We start from the raw sequence: 18,539 nt of genomic DNA on the forward strand, positions 1-18,539 counted from the left end.
GTTTCTCCACATTGACATTAGGAAGCTCATGCTTGAGAGAAATAATTTTCCTTCTAGTGTGATCAGCATTATTGTCACATGTAAATAAGCTGTGTGTATGTAAGTTTGAGGTGGAAAATTCACGTTTAAAAAGCGTTTTTCCTGCTTCTTCAAAGCCAGTAGGTCACCAACTGAAATTTTCCTGTAAAGATTTAGACAGTATGGTATAATACGATGCTGTCCAATACAAATATAATAAGAGCCAAAAATGCAAGCCACATATAAAATTTCAAATTTTCTAGTGGCCACATTATAAAAAATAAAAAGAAGCAGGAGATATAAATTTTAATAATATATTTTCTTTTACCTAGTACATCCAAAATATTATCATTTCAATATGCAAACAATATACAAATTATTGAGATAGCTTACATCCTTTAATTCATCTCAAGTTTTCAAAATCTTATCTCTATTTTTCACTTAAAACACTTCTTGTTTCAAACTAGTCATATATCAAGTGTGTGCAGCCACTTGTGGTTAGTGGCTGTCATATTGGGCTGTGCAGGTCTAATAGGTTTAATAGAGAAGAGTTGTGTTCACATCTTGTGCTTACCACTTAAATGTCTGGTGATATCTAACAAGTAACATAACTTTTGAGCCACGGTTTTCTCATCTGAAAAAAATGTAAATTGGGAATAATATATAACATACAACTTACAATACTATTTGATCAGTTATACTGTAATCTGCAAGGTACTGGTTATATGTGTATGTATATATGATGGTATGCTATGCTGGCTATTACAAATGACTAAGAAAGAAAATTTCTAACATATTTAAGTTAACAAAAGGTTACATTAAGATTGTGCAAGTAGTTATGGGCACAGAAATACTCTATGCTGGATGCAGAGACAATGGTTTTACGGCCAATAATAGAGTTACAGTTTTATTTTTTGGTTGATAAAATCTTTTATTCTCTCAGAGAATGGAGTGTAAATGGCAGAAAAAAGGTGTCTGGTGCACACATACTTACACGTCCTGTGTAAAGCAATTACCTGTGCTTTTGTTCACGGGGGAAGATAAGGATAGCTAAAACCAATTTAATTTTGAGTGATCTACTGGGAAGCTTAGTTATCCACCAATATCCCATATTTCTAAATTGTAATAGTTATATCCTAAGTGATCCCTTTACCTAGAGAAAGCTTTATCTAAAGTGTCTTACATTTTGGGTGCATAATGCTGAAGAAACTCACCAATTTACTTAGGATTTGGCATTCTGGAAAACATATCTGAGAAAACTTCTCTGCTTTAAAAGATGAGGTTGTTCTGAAAACAAAGGAATTAGCTATGCATTAATATGTTCTGTGATTGTACCATGCACAGCACAGTTACATTCCAAAATGAAATGAAAAAAGAATACTTATCGTTTCTTTAGATATCTCATGTCAGGAGAGAAGAATGGAGTCTAACAGCTTTTTGTTTATTTACAGGAAATATGTACAGTAAAGCAAAAATCATACAAAATGAAATATTAAAGCAGGTTTAATAACCATTTATTGATTTAATTACTTGTGAACTCTAAAGGGAGGGAGAAATGGGGAGATACTGACAAGCTTGTGTTTTCTTACCTTCAATCAACTCAAATTCATAGTATTCTGGCTGCAAAAATTTTCTCCTATTATTTTATGAATTAATCCAGGTTAAATATTCCTTTTTAGAGCATGTCGGGTTCTCATTCTCTGAACTTTTCTTTCTAGGATCTAAAAACACATAATGGCTAATTGCAATAATGTGTTCATGGCTTACCATATTTTTGCTTATTTATTCAGTCTGCAATGTTTATTTTGGAGCTGTATCCAAAATAGTATAACAAATTAATGTATTTTTTTGTTTTTCACAGAAATATCTCCAGAGATAATTGCCATTAAATTAATGATGTAGGTTACTCCTCCCATTGATGCCCTCTGCCATGGCTTGGCATGATTTCACTTCCACTTTTCAGATTATGAGACTCAGACAGAATGTACAAAATTCACAGCAAGGTTTAGAGACACCTTGTTGAAAGCAAAACAAAGAGCTGAAAATAGCAAAGCCCACATCCCACTTTTACTTCACTTGTTTTTTTCCTCATTAGCACAGATTATTTTCCAGAAATGGCTTCTTACCAGATGATTCTCTGGAAAACATCTTTTTAAAGTTCACTTTCTCTCTTTTGAGCTGGTTCTAATTTAGGATGATTGGAAATGTTAATTATTATCACTGCTCCATTAGGTACCTCAGCAAGCACCTTCTGAGAGCCAAAAGGAATCTGTTTGTAAAGTGGGGTTTGTGTAAAAAACAGTTCACCTTAAGGTACTACCATCCCTATTAATCTTGCAACAATAAGTAATTAAAATTTAGAAATTCATATAGGATATCTAAAAAGTAATTTAAATAACACATGTAATTGAGAGAATGTCAACCTAGCTTAAAAAGCCACAGTATCTGAAAAAAACACTGTATGTTTGTATAGAGCTCATGTATTACTTTCAGCAAATAGTTATGTCATCCTTACTATGCATGAAGCACTGTATTAAAGCCCAAGAATTTCAAGAAGAGTAATATGTGGTCCCCAAGTTTAGGTAGCCAGAGTCTGATGGAGAGATATTTACAAGTGAATAATTTAAGGAACACATAAGAACTATGTAATAGGATCATGTCCATGATTCTTGGGAGATAAAGAGGTGGACTTCCTTTTCCCTGATTGGGAAAAGGGTTCAGGAGACAACTTGGATGAAGAAGTGATACTTGGAATGAATCTTAAAGATTGATTAAGCACTTGCTAAATGGGCGAGAGTAAGAAAAGTATTCCAGGCAGGAGGGCCAGCAAGAAAGAACATGGCTCATTCAGTGGATAGTGGGACACTAAGATGTCAATGGTAGTAGGTAAGGATGTTTACAGGAGATAGGTACAGGTCAGATCCTGAAGGGACTAGGTTGTTTTTTGTTGTTGTTGTTCGGTTTTGTTTTTTCCTATATTGTAGAATTTTGTCTTTGTGGCTCATTTAAAATAGAAGATTATAAAAATTAACTTTTGTCATGGTCCGAATGTTTATGTTTCCCCCAAGTTCATAAGTTGAAATTCTCACTCCCGGTGTCATTGCATTAGGAGGTGGAGCCTTGGGCAAGTAATTAGGTCATGAGAGCAAAGCCCTCCAATGGAATTCAAACCCTTATAAAAGAAGACAAAAAGAAACTCTTTACCTCTTCTGCCCTCTAAGGACTCAGTGGGGGAAGCCAGCCCTCACCAGATACGAAATCTATCAGCACCTTGATCTTGAACTTTCCAGCCTCTAGAACTGTGAGAAATAAACTTTGTTGTTTATAGGCTATCTGCTTATGGTATTTTATTATAGCAGCCCACATGGACTAAGACAACTTCTTTTTCAGAATGAATACTCTAGTGAGCACTGTGGAGGTTATACAAGGATAGAATGAAACTTTGAGGAGGTCCAATCAGAAAGCTATTATAATAATCCAGGTAAGAGATGAGGTGGGCACGAACTAAAGAAGCAACAATGAAAATAGGAAAGCGGCTGAATTCTAGAGATATGTAGGAGTCAGAATGGACAATACTTGATGTCTGAATGGATATGAGAATTAAAGGAAACGGAATTAAAAAGGCTTTTTATATTTGAAGGTTGGACAACTGGATGAATGTTGGTTCCCAACACCAAAATAGTGTATAGGAAGAAAATATGATTAAGATGTGAGGTGGTTGCCAGAGTTTATATTTTACTTTGTGCATAATTCTTATTGTAGGAGGAAACTGAGGCTCACACTTGAGAATTCAGAATGGATCCTAGGACTGTAAACTTACGGTTTATTTTCCAGTCTGTTTCCTTTATCCTAGATTCTCCTGTACTATTCGCTGGTATTGCTGAGCATATTTCTAAATCCATCTTTGTTCAAGGCTGCAGGTCCTTTCTTCCCCGGTAACCTCCAGTGATTTACTGCATGTTCAAATGTTTTTTGTTGAAATTGCAAAAATGTTGGATTATAGTCATGTATCTCACTGAAAAAAATAGAAAATTGGAATCCAGAAGGTGATATGACAGAATTATTACAAAATTGGTGGGACAGTGAATGTAGCAGTAATTCATTATAGAGACCCTCTACAGACTGCTAGTATGTATTATGGCATATTGGACAAAGTACTAACTAGATTTTAAGCTGCAGACTAGAAGATTCAGTCAGCAATTGATGAAACTATTGAAACAATAGATAGCCTAATCACTGTGTTCTATTGATTTGGATGATATTTTTCATACTCCTTCCTTTCCTCTGGAATGGGAAATGAATTAACATAGTTGCCTTATGTCCCCCTGAGTAGGTGCAGTAAATTTTATAAATTTACAATTATGTTGTCATCTCCAAATCTCACAGCCAGGGTCAGATTATTTTTGTGATGAAATTGTGATCCTGCAAGCATACCATGCAATACACAATTAATAACAGGGCCAAGATAGAGATGGCTGAATTAAGTATCCCATGGTTTCCTAGGCTAGTGAGACTAAGCAACTACAGAATGATAAAAATGCTTTTCCAACTTTGCTTACTGCATAAATTCCATCTGTATTTCTCAGGCAATTTCTCATCTCAATGTGATCAGATGTTACATGTGCTTGGGGACATAGTTATGTCACTTTAGGCAAAATTAGAAATAAGCCAAGCTTATCTTGGCATCCAATTTGCACCTTTCCCTGCCTTTTTCCCAAGCTACTCTGCCTGGTCTCCTACTCCAACCTGTCCAGACACTCATTATTGTACTTTGCTCTTATTTTCTCCACCCTCAGTCTATTAAAAGCATTTTTTTTTTTTTTTTTTTTTTTTTTTTTTGCTTTGGTCAGGCGCAGTGGCTCATGTCTGTAATCTCAGCACTTTGGGAGGTCAAGGTGGGCAGATCACAAGGTCAGGAGTTCGAGACCAGCCTGGCCAATATGGTGAAACCCTGTCTCTACTAAAAATACAAAAATTCGCCAGGCGTGGTGGCGGGTTCCTGTAGTCCCAGCTACTTAGGAGGCTGAGGCAGGAGAGTCGCTTGAACTGGGGAGGTGGAGGTTGCAGTTAGCTGAGATAGCACCACTGTACTCCAGCCTGGGTGACAGAGAGAGACTGTCTCAAAAAAACAAAAAAAAACAAAAAAAAACCTTTTTTTAAGAAGGCACTAGAAACACTCCTTCGCGCTAGGGCTTATATTTCTGATAAGACTTAAAGCATTACTCCTCTTTGTTAGATCAGTTTTTCCTTTAGTCACAGGAACTGGAAGTTCACAAGTGTAGGACTACAAGGTGCCAACAAACAAGTGGGTGATGGGGACACCACTCTAATTCTCTCCCCTGGTCGGACTACCATCACCAAGCTCCAATTAACCATCAGGATTGTGAGACTGATAGTCTCCTTGCCTCTCTGCTTTTGCACCTAGGAAAAGTAAAGTATGCTAAAAGTGATTCAGATGTCCAAAGTGGCTCCCTCACTCTCTCCTCCCTACCAGACACCAGCGGCCTGTGGGGATATTCCAGGAGACTTTCTACTGCTCTATCAGCTCTCTCCACTGTATTTTGCTTGCTTGTTTTTTGTTGTTTATTTTTCCAGTAGGCCTCATGATTCAAAATGATGTCCTTCTTTCTTCTTTAAATGTTCTGATACATTCTGTCACTTGGAATGCTTCTTCCATTCAAATGGGTTTCTTCTTTCCTCCATGTACTTCAGGCTTTCTGTGTTAAAAACAAATAAACAAACCTGCTAAAAAGTTTTTAATGTGACTTAATGTTCACTCCTATAGGGCAACATGCAACTGACAAGAAGAACAACAAAGAAGGGTAAGTTCTAAGGAATAGCCCCTTTGAATCCTCAGAAAGTGTGGTTTCAATGTTCCACTTATAAAATCACAGAGCCGTCTTTTTTCCTGGTTCAGAAAAAAACAAAACTCAAACTGAAAGCTGTATGTGGAAAAGGCAAAATTTTTATTGTTATTTCATTAAAACTAAGGTTAGAAAACTGAAAAAAAGAGAAACATTGTAAATAGCATTTTTAAAGGAAGTAATAAAAACCTTCATAAATAAAATTATTTATAGATTTTCCTTTTTCCTACATTTAAGAAATATATTAATCTAGTTTTACTGATTGATTAAATTTAGGACATATGCCCAAAATAATCTAAAATTTTTATGAAGACATCATTGGAGGAACTTGAATATTCTTAAATATATAGTGTTTAACCAAATATAATATAAGCAATCATTAAACAGATGAACACTTTTATTCATTTCTTTGTTCCTAAAGATGTTTTTCTACAAAATCATGTAACATGGATGTCATAAAATACAGAAATATGTATTTACTTACAATATATTCACTGTTGAGCTGAGATTGCATCACTGTACTCCAGCCTGGGTGACAGAGCAAGATTCTGTCTCAGAAAAAAAAAAAAAAAAAAAAAAAATATATATATATATATATATATTCACTGTCACAGACAAAGGTTTTATTCTTCTCTAGGTATTCCTCCTTAGAGCCACTTTTTTCCTCAAAAATTCAAATATTCAGGAAAGACAATGCCTATGGTGACTAGGAGGAACAGGACTAGTTTAAACCAAACATAAAATGTCCTCATCTGCCCTCTTAGCTGAAGTTAGTTAGGTTTTAGTGGTTATTTTCATCTTAGAAATGTATACCCAGGAGACCTAACATAATTTGTCTAGATAGAAAATTTTCAAACATGTTTATGCCAAATTATTTTTCCCCTATGATTTTCAATCCCATATTGTCATGTAAATTCTAAAAATATGACTCCTGAGAATTTAGCAAAACATAATTTCTCTTCAGGAATCATTAGCAGAACATTGTGTGGACTTGATCAAGGAAAGACTTCATTTGTCAAATGGCTCGAAGCCTTCCCCAACTTCCACCCCTCTTACAATATCTTAGTATAAAAATCTTCAGGAGCTGAAAGAGGAAGAAATCCAAAACAAGTAGATGCCCATAGATGACAAACAGAAACAGAATCACCTTCTTCCATAAAGAGTTATTACCTTTGTGCCATGAAGGCTGATGGTGAATAAAGCATAACTTTTGCATTTGTCACATGCTACAGCCATCTCATGAAACATAATTTTCTGACTGTTGGTCAAGAAATCGATGGAGTATTTAAAAGACTTTGACTGGAAATAACTTACTTAACGAAGGGACTATTTACGGAATTGGTGGCAGATTTACAAACACCAACCAGGGATGATGAGACACCTGGGGATTAGCAATAGCAGGGAGCCATTTACCTTCCCTGTGCCTAAAGGAGCAAGGAAAGTAAAATTTGGATCTATAGGAGAGGGGCAGTCCTACAGTAGCTGTGGCCATAGAGGGATGTAGCCACTGGCACTGCTGGTACTGGGCACAGAGCTGGGGGAGATAGAGGCCAACTAGTGCGACACCATGCTTTCTGTTCTCCTTTTCTCTGATCCCCTATCAGTGTCTCTTATTGGTTGACTCCAAAGGGAAGCTTGGAAGTGAAAAAGCAAAGGAGATGCAGTCCACAGGGGTCAGCCTCCCAAATTACAAGCAGGGCACAGAAGAACAAACCTTGGATCACGGGGTCTTGGGGTTAAAAGAGAGTAACAGAATAACTGGTATGTTTGCACTGCTGTCGTTCTCATTGGGAGTCACTTGACATGAACTTCAAGGTTGAAGATAATATGTTTGATGCAGAGAGAACTGAGAAGTGGGAAAAATAATTGTAAGCCTTGTGCCTTTTTTCCTATTAGAAAAAAATACAGATTTTTAAATTTCTATTAGTGTTAAAATTCATTTTCTAAGCATTAAAATGGTTAAAAAGAAAAACATGTAAATGGTTAAAAAGAAAAACATGTTGGTTGTAAAAAAAATTAAGCAAGGCAACCTATAAAGTCCCCTTTCACCTATGCTTTTCATTCCTTTATTTCTTCATAAATTTATTCATGGTGCTATTCCTTCAAAAGATTTTAGCTAATAATAATAGCTGACATCTATAAATATGTGCCAAACAGACCTCAAAGTGTTTTATTTGTATTTAATCATCAGAACATTAAAAAAGTGCTACTATTATCCCAGTTTGGCTAAAATAAAGTGAAGTAAATTGCTGAAGGCATAGAGTTGTTAATAGAAGCGGAATTGAAACACAGGCAGGTTGATTCTAAAGTTTTTGTTCTTAACCACTCTGCTGTGTTGTGATGAACAGATATTTACTGAGCACCCACTATGTGGCAGGGACTTTTCTAGGCATTGAGCATACAGGGATAAAAACAATAAACTATGTTCCTGCTTCATGGAATATATCTTTTGGTGGTAGGTATAAGCAATAACCAAAGGCATGAATGCACTTATAATTTCAGGTTGAAATAAATGCTATAAATAAAAATAAAGTAAGGTAAAGCATTAGAGGGGATATGGGGCTATGTTTTAGGATGAATAGGGCAGTCTCTGTAGCGATGATATTTGAATGATCTCACGTCATTCATCAGAAACAAATGGTTTAAGAAAGGTACTTATGAAAAATGTGAATAAAAAATTTTCCAGACGAAAAGAAGAGTAAATGCAGCAAGCCATAAGCTGTTGAAAGATAAGTAAAGCCAGTAAAGGTGTGAAGGGACACTAAATTGTTAATAAACACTGATATAGTATTTATATCAGGTTCTGTTCTGGGGATTTTACTAATATTAACATTCAGCTTATTACAATAATATGAAGAATATCCTGTTGTATTCCCTAATTTATACACAACATAACTGACACTGCCACGTAACTAGTAAGGTAAGGATCTAGATTTCAAACCAAGGCAATATGGCTGGTTGATAGTGTCTCAACTATTCTGACACTGTTCTTCCCGGATTGATTCTCTAATTCACTACTGTTTTCCCTTCAATCATCTGTATCTTTGTCCAATTTAAAATTTTTATAAATGTTTCCTCAGAGTTGTTTTATTATTCTTCATTTTTAAAATTATATTTTACATTTCTTTTTGTTCTTTGTTTTTTTAATAGCATCCTTTGTTTTAATTTGTGGATAGATATATCGTAGGTTTTGAAGATTTGTTTTGTTTTTGCTGTCCACATTGTCTTTGCTTATTTTTATTTTGTTTTTTAGTAATCCTTGGAATTTCTTACATGGATTATTTTCCCAAAAGTCAAGTGAACCTTGGCTGTTTATTTGAAGGGGAAGACACCAAAAATTTGATTGGAGGCTCTGGATGAGTACCAGATTCACACCAGATTTTGAGGTGGTGAGCCAGTTTCTTCCTTGTGAGACATGCAGATAACAATATATTTTTACTCTGGGTACATTTAATTTTTGTAGAGATGAATAGTTCAATATCCTTCATGGTCGTGGTAAGGATAGGTTTTATATTTAGCTACTGGCATTCCTGAAACGGAATAAGATGCCATGGTCTTATAGTTCAGTGTGTAAACTTTCACAGCTTTTGCAAGTTTTCAGCCCAGTGTTAGCCCTCAATCACTGTGAATGTCCCCAAGTACAGAGCTTCTTTGGTTTTACTTTTCTGGTTTTATAGTGAGACAAAGGCATTCTGGGAAGTATAGCCAATTGAAATTGAGGCTTTAACAAATATTTATTGAGCACCTACTCTGTCATACACTTTTCTAGATGCTGGAAATACAGCAAGGAAAAATAAGTACACCATTACCTGAAGTGTTCTATTGCTTGTATAGTTCACTTTTTTAAACAGCTTGATTGACATTCTATTAACCATCCTGGCAATTTTGTGTTGTGTGAGGTAGTGATCTAACATCTTTTATAACAACTAAATATTTAAATTTTATGTGTTGAAGGTATTTGTTTTGTTTTGCTCTTTTTGATTTTGATGCATGCATTTAATTTCAGAATATGGTTTATTTTTCTTGAATCACCAGAGAAATATCCATTTTACTCATTTTAACACCATCTCTTTCTTAAGTGAATTCTGTTTCTTTGGAGTTTTTCAGTTTGTTGATATTGATTTGTCTCTTTTATTGATGTGGCAACATTTTCTCAAAATAGAGAAGATTGCTTTTATTTTTACATCTTGTGGAGAAGGAGGCAAATTACTTTTTGAAAGATGGAGTGTATTTCTTAAGCAGTAACAAGTCATGCTCTTTATGTGACATCATTTTTTTTATTATAGTAAAGTTTTCAGGTGATATTTGAGAGAGAGAGTCTGGATATGAGGTTGCATATAGTGAATGAATTATCACAAATACTGCTTTGATTATCAGGCCCTAGCAACCATGGTCACTCTAAGAGTGTCCTGTCAGAACTATGACTTTAGAGAGCAGTGTTGAGTGATTTAGCCTTGGTTCCTGTTCTTAAGTTGGCTGCTCTGAGTGTAGGGACCTACTTTTAATTAATTTTATTTTGACAACGTCTCATGTTTTTCATCCTTCATTTCTTCTGTTCCTGGTTCTCTTCAGAGTTCTTTTAGGAGATAAATGTGTTTTGTTGTTTTCTCGCCGTTAATGTTTCCTTTCTTTCTTTTGTCTTTCTCTGTATTTAAATGCTTTCTGCCTTCTGGTTTCTATTTGGAGTAGTATGTTCTTCTGTTTTTTTAAGTAGATTTTGCTCCCAGTCTACAGTCATCTGCTTTATGCCATCTAGAATATCCTCACTCTCTTAGTTTGCTGGTGATTATTGTGTATTTCTCATGACTTTGCATTAAAAAATTATTTATTGTATAATTTCCTCTGGATTTAAAGAGGGGAAGATAGATTTCTGGAACTTTTCTTTCTTTCTGATATATCCTTTCTCCCTCTTTCTTTACCATCAATGACTTACTCTACCTGCCATTTATCTTCACCTATGATTTAGAAGGTATGTAAGATGTTTTAATTTTAGTATTGTTTGTCTTTTTACCTGTGTTTGTTAATATACTTTTGAGATTTGATACCCAGATTCTTGTGATCAAATCATAACTATAATTTATTTCTCCTCTTAAAATATAATGTTTTAGTTTTGCTTTTCATTTTTAACCATATTTGCAAGTTTACTTTAAAAAGAAATCTGAGAAATCGTGCTCTGATAATGTGAGAGTTGTAATTCACAGCATAAAAGGATAGCTCTCCATCTCTATATAGAGTGATTTGTTTTTCTTAACTGGGTCTATCTTTGCAGTTAGTAGAAATACCTTATGTTAATCAGTTCTACATTTCAATGGATATCCTTTCTTTTCTTCTACATTCTGGGATTTTTAGGGAAAGTTAGGAGAGGTTTCATCATGGATGCTCACCAAACAGTAGTTCCTTATTCATCCCGAGTGCCTTTACAATGTAGACTTTTAATAGCTAAGCATTAGATTAATATTATTCCTCACCTTATACTCTTTTATTGTCTCAATACCTTGTTAAAGTCTCCTCTAGTACAGCTTGAGAAGTAAAGCTGAAAGACTTTATGCTCGTATTATTTCTTCAATGTTATTGATCTCATCTGTTGTTTTAAAAATATGTTTAAGGGAAATATTTATTTCCCTGGAAGGAAAAAGTGGCTCTTACAGTGCAACTAGATGATCTTAAATGCCTCCAATACATGTAGTGGCCAGTTGCTGGCAGAAGCAGAAGCACAATGTTTAAAAAATGGTGCATTGTATTCTTATTGATACATCTTCAAATTCTATTCATACTGAGTCAGCTTGATGAAAACAATAAAATCTCTAAGGAATAGTTTGTTTACCACTTGCCCAGAACATTATAGTTATAGCATTATAGTTCTCCTATTGTATTATGTTACATACATAGATTGAATGATCTAAAGGATAAAACTCAAGCATTTAAAGTGAAAGTACAAGAAGATAAGTTGTAGATGAAATATAATCAAGTTGAAAATAAGTATATTTTATATGGGCTTTTATATTAATTAAAGGTTCTTGTAAAAATTTGTTTAAAAAGAACAAATGTCAATATAGTAATATTAATATATATTACCTTGCTATTATTACTTATGTAAGTATGGAAATTTAATTTTCTCAAAAACATGTAGTTTGATACAGGTTCCTTTCTTCAATTCGTAGTCTTTCTCTGAGCCTTCCCTGGAAAGAAATCATGTCTAATAGTGACCATACAATAACACCATCAACACACAACTCATTATTTATGAAAACTTCACTTCTCAGTAAATTATCTGAAATGTTTGATAGCTAATTTCTGCCAAACATTGTACATTTTCCCCTCATCCAATAAAACTATTTCCAAAGTACACAATAATCTTTTTATAGGATAGCAATTTGAATGGAAGTTAGTTTTTTTATACTTTTATTTTTACAACATGGTTAAGAGTAATTTTCTCTAAGAGGCATAAAGGCAGATTTCCTCAAGCAAAATCAAGCTAGTTAGTTACTGTTGCATGGCTACTACAAAGGCAGAAGAGTTCTGGGTGGTATAAAGGGAACTTCTGGACAAATACATTCTTTTAAGCCTCTTTAGTATCCAGTAACATTATCTCTAAATATAAAAAAGTCAATCTGATCCACAAGAAGATTGTGGCATACAGATGTATGCAACCGATTTAAGAAAATTATGAAGTTTCTTAATGCTGTAGAATGAAATATAGAAAAGCTTGAATGGGCTTTACAAATTATACCATTGAAATGAAATGTGATAATAATGTCTGTCAACCAAATTCAGTGTTCTCTTTGTGTCACTAAAATCATATGTGCAAAATAAAGCCTCAACCAAACAGTAATGTTTGGGATTCCTTAGAATGGTTTGTACAACATTTATAAATGTTCTAAGGAAGTCAGTTTAGTTAGTAGCTGGAATGCCATATTATTTCAAAGCCCACACTGATCTTTATCTTAAAACCAAATGTCACTCAGAATCTAACATAGAGAAGAGTTTTTTTCAAATTAAAGCGTGTTTTAAGATGTAGTGTAATGTTTAACAACTCAAGGCAGGACTTGAGTCAATGTTTATAGACTCAAATTTATATTCTTCACTGATTCTATTTGGAAATATGTTCTTAAAAATGGACATTGCCACGGTAAATGCATTTCCAATGAACTGGTTTTATTACATTTAACATACAAATTCTTCATCACTAGGCATGCTACTGACTTTCATGTTGCTTACATACAGAAAGAGGACAAACAGAGTAAAATGACTGTTTGATCTTCATGACAATTATATTTCTCCTTGTAAGTTCATAAATGAGTATTTTGACATGTCATTATCAATGTATCTAACAGAGCCTGGCATACATATAGTAGGTGAAATATATATATATATTTCATGTGTGTGTGTATATATTATATATAAAAATATACAACTGTGTATATATGTGTGTATGTGCATAGTGTTTGAAATATATATTTCACATACATATATATGAAAAATATACACACATATATACATGCACACACATATATATACATAAATATATGTGAAATATATAAAATATATGTACATATATTTGAAATATACATTTTATATTTACCATAAAATATGCTATATATACTATATATACACACATATATATATTTCTTTTGTTTGTTTTTGCTTTCATTTGTTTATTTCTGCATAGAATCCTATAATTCTATATACCGCATCAACTAAAAATCCCAATTACCCTATGTTTAGGCACATTGACATGACTCATTTTCCGAGTTATTAAAGTAAAGAGACTGACTTTAGACACTACTGAGTTCACCAAGTTAAAGGTCATCTTGGAAAGATCTCTCTTGGTGGCCAGTTATCTTTTTCTAGGTGACACTACTGATTTTTTATGATGATAAGTATACCTTGACGTAACACATAGAGTGGGTATGGTTTAAAGGTTTTATATGGATATTCCTTAATAAGTAGTTTGTTACTTGGAGGTGAATGGTAATTTATAGCAATATATTTAACTGCGTAACTGAGACTTTTTTAGAAAGTAGAATATCCTTCCTAATTCCTAAAAATCTTGAGACTGAGAGACCCTTAAGCTAAAAAATCAAATAAAGCTTTTGTCCAACATAGATAAAACATAGACATAATTTACCATCACCCTCACCTGCTTCTATTCTGAAATGACACAAAATGGACAAACACAATGGTTTCCAGAAAGAGACCATCAGACATGAAGAATGATAATTTCTAAGTGATGGGAAACACATGAGATGAGCCCAGTTATATAGCTTATTCTCTTGAGCTACCAGAGTAGGGCACAGGGAGAGGATGCACAGGCAAATCCCAGTAAACTCTGACTTGAGCACATGAAGAGTTCATAAAGAGCATAGAGAAGAGTAGAGAGCTGTGGTTACAAAGAATTTCAGGGAACTATAGAAAGTCCCTTCAAGCATTCATCTAATCATTGAGTGAGTGCATATGAAGAAACTATGAAAGCCTGGGGGATGAACTTCCCAAAAGGATGTGAGGGAACAACGACAGGGCAACACACGGAGTTTAGAAGATTGCCTGTACCCACCAGCCAGATTGGAAGATCTCATGATTCACAGTACATAGTGTAGAGTACTCATAAAAATTTTGTCTCAATACTCGTAATTTCCTCTAGACTGGGCATGACTCTGCTTATGACTAATAAACCATAAAAACCCAAGTGTTTAAAGCCCTTCCAACAAACAACTTTTTCCTAGAAAAAAAATCTGTAATACAGAAATATAAACATATTCAAAATATAACAAGATTAACAATTTCTGACATCCAATCAAAAATCATTAAACATGAAAAGAAGCCAGAAAAGCAAACCAAAATGAGGAGAAAAACTGACCCACAACTGTCAGAAATGTTAGAATTAGCAAACGATGACATTAAAATATTATAACTTCATTTCATTTTTTCCAAAATTTAAGGAAAGATATGAAGGATATATATTTAAAAATCCCAACTGAAGCTTCTAGAAATGAAAACAACAACATATGGGGTGGAAAATAACTGCACTGATAATGGAGTTGATATGGCAGAAGAAAAGGGAAGTGAAATTTAAAGCATAGCAATACAAACGATCCAAACCACGAGCAAAGAGAATAAAAATAAATAAACAAAAATGAGCACACTGTCAATGAACTGTTGGACAACTTTTAGCAGCCTAAACATATGTATACTTGGGGTCCTCCAAGGGGCAGAAGCAAATAAGAGAGAAAGGAGGATTAGGAAAGAAAATATTTGAAGAAGCAATACCAAAATTTATCTAAATTTGATCATAGCTATAAACCCATAGATCTAAAAATCCCAATGAACCCCAAACACAAGAAATAGGAACGGAACTGCACAAAGGTAAATTATAATAAAATTGCTCACATCCAGCAATAAAGAGAGACTCTTGAAAGTAGTTATAGATACATTATGTGCAGAGGAACAAACATAAGGATGACAGATTTCTTGCTGAAAACACTGCAACTATATATGTACACAAATTCTTGTACATAAATGTTCCTAGAAGCTTTATTTGTAATTTTCCAAAACCAGAAACAAACCAAATGTTCATCAGAATGTGAATATATACCAAACTGTGGTATATTCATGGGATATCCATGCAATGGAATACTACTTAGCAATGAAAAGGAATGAACTATTGACACATGCTATAAGATGGATGAATAAAAAAATAATTATGCTGAGCAAAGAGGCCTGACTGAAAAGAAGTAGAGATGACCCTTGAATAACACAGGGGTTAAGGGCACCAACCCCCTGTGCAGTAGAAAAATCTATGTATAATTTTTGATTTCCCCAAAACTTAACTACTAATAGCCCACTATTTACTGGAAGCCTTACCAATAACACAAACAGTCAATTAACACATATTTTGCCTGTTATATGTAATATATCACCATAAAGGTCTTCATCCTCGTTGTCTTCATGTTGGGTAGGCCAAAGAGGAAGAGAAAGAGAAGTTGTTTTTTTTTGTCCTGGGGTGGCAGAGGCAGAAAAGGTAGAGGAAGTGGAAGAGGAGGCAGGAGAGGCGGACAGGAATATTCAGGGTAAATTTTGTTTTAAAAAAATCCCTGTACAAGTGGACCTGTGAAGTGCAAGCTCATATTATCCAAGGGTCAACTGTACATATTTTGTGTTTTTTATTTACATAATTTCTAGAAAATAAAAATTTACGAATAGTGACGGAATGTTGTTTAGTGGTTGCCTGGGGACAGAGTAAACGGTGACTGGAGGGACATCTTTAAAGGATCCCAAGGAAACTCTTTAATGTGATGAATGTTTCATTATCTGGAGTATACTAATGGTTTCACAGGCATATGCATTTGTAAGAATATATCAAACTGTGTAGTTAAATATGCATAGTTCAATACATGTCAATTACAATACAATAAAACTATGGGGGTTAGTGATTAAACTTAATGTTAGGAAAAAAGTTACCTCAATACATTTGCACATATATATATATATATATATATATGCATATATACACAAACACACACACATGTACATAGATATACATACCACCAAAAAAGTCAATATAATTTAATCCAATTATTGGTAAATCTAATTATTGTATTAAGAAAACTGTAAATTAAAAAATTAAAGATGTAAGAATCTAGATGTATAGAATGTAATTTTACAGCTAGAAGCAATCTTAGAAACTACCTAATTTGAATTCCTCAATTCTTGAGTCATAGTCTTAGAATTTAAGAAATCTGGAAGAAGCTGTGTGAAATAGCCTACCCACATTTATTATGTTGTAAATAGGGAACCCAATTCCATAGAAGCACACTGACTTGTGAGAAAATATCTCATGATTAGCCTAGAGCTGTTTTCATTTTTATCATATTATCTCAATTAATTTATATATGCTATTCTTGTATATTTTCAATTATGTCTTTCTCAGAATGCAAAGTTAAACTGCCATTGACTTTACCTCAGTTAATAGTCACTGTTAAATTGCTATCATTTGTCAGCTGATGAAAAATTTAAATGCCTCATTTAGGAGCACATCATTATTTCAGCAAGTTTATGAAATTGTATATCTATTTTCATACAGTTTTTGAGCTTTATATTTCTAATAAATGTCTTGTTGGAGTTCTTCTGTCTTAGATGGTTTGAACAGCCACAATTCTTGTTTTAGGTATTCTTATCTGGTCCTGTTGCTTGATCTCTTGACTGTTCAAGAATCTGAATTCTATGATTTTGTTTGTACTTTTATTTATACCTGCAAGGCTGATTTTGCCAAAGTCTTAATCATTCCAATCTGTTGCTCAAAACCTGGTCAGGATCCACTGTTTCTTTTTTTAAATGTTATGTTTTCACATAACGGTAAAGAACTTCCATATCCAAACTGAAATTACCTTTATGGCCTTCTTTATTCCTATGCTTCTGCATGTATTAATTTGGACTGCTTGTATTTTCTTAAAAGAAAATGTCAGATATTTATTTCATGTGCCTAAAATATTTCTCATTTTGATATATAGTTGTTGAGATCACACTAGTCTTGACATTCCAGACTAAATACCACCATCCACCATCTCAAACAAGCATCGCCTGTTCATACAAACCACAATATCTCCGTTCCTTGTATTTAATTCTGCTGCCTTGCCTTAGAATATGCATTTGATTTTGACTAAAATATCTACATCTGCCAGCGTATAAATAGAAATAAAAATTTAAATACAACTTCCCGTATGTTCTGATAGGGACAGCAAATGATAAATGTGATTGTAACACAGGAAGTAAACCTAAAAGGATGTAGTCTCATTAATCTTGTAGTCCTGATGCATAAATTGTTCTCTGCCCTCCAAAATGCAGAATATCTTGTGTAATTCCTTATATTTCTCTCCTTTCTGCTACAGAATATAAAATAGAGAAAAATCCATTTCTGGTGCTAGCAGATAGCAACAGTAGTCCTAAATTGGTGTAAAACCATATGATAATTAACAGAAAAAACAACTATACATACTTCTTTGATGAAGACTCAGTGATAAAGCCAAAGTCTTGAGCAATTGTATACAGATGTTGAAACTTTTCAATTTTTGCTGTCTTTGTACAAATATGAAACATACAAAGCTATCAGAAGTAGTCCACCAAAGATTATTCAGGTATGAAAAGAATGAAAACCTATAAGGTATTAATATCTGAAGGAGGGTGGGATGAGGGAGAGGTGCAGAAAAAATAATTATTGGGTACTAGGCATAGTATCTAGGTGATGAAATAATCCGTACAACAAACCCCTGTGATCCAAGTTTATCTAAAAACTAACCTGCACATGCACCTGTGAACATAAAATAAAAGTGAAAAAAAGCATATTAAGTCATTTTCTAACTGAAGAGACTATAGGGTACCAGGTTGCATTTCATTTTTTCATGAAATAGCTATACTCACATTAACTGTTATTTGTGCTTTGGGGAACACTTTTTTTTCCACTCTGAGTCATGTAACGTCAAAGGCAAAATGAGCAGTAGTGGCCGGTGGTCTAGCTTTGGTTGTAGGTCTCCTCTACCTTTCATCTACCTACCTCTAATCTTAAGAAAGGTATTGTCCACATGATCTTCGTATTCTCCCATCATTCCACACTGAGATTTTAAGACAAAAACCAGAATGATATAACTTATTTGCTGGTCCAGG

At 33.9% G+C, this 18,539-nt stretch overlaps 1 long non-coding RNA gene across 1 annotated transcript; it reads right to left on the bottom strand.

The window, feature by feature from the left end:
• Window positions 1–591: 591 nt before the first annotated feature.
• On the bottom strand, window positions 592–1,741 carry LOC129057996 (uncharacterized). Its single transcript, XR_008522809.1, has 3 exons — window positions 1,608–1,741; window positions 1,233–1,305; window positions 592–652 (listed from the first exon to the last, which is right to left on the bottom strand). It is a non-coding gene; the product is annotated as an uncharacterized LOC129057996 (long non-coding RNA).
• Between the last annotated feature and the right edge of the window lie 16,798 nt (window positions 1,742–18,539).

Source organism: Pongo abelii, chromosome 11 (genome assembly GCF_028885655.2).
Source record: "Pongo abelii isolate AG06213 chromosome 11, NHGRI_mPonAbe1-v2.0_pri, whole genome shotgun sequence".
In the NCBI taxonomy this organism is placed as follows: Eukaryota; Metazoa; Chordata; class Mammalia; order Primates; family Hominidae; genus Pongo; species Pongo abelii.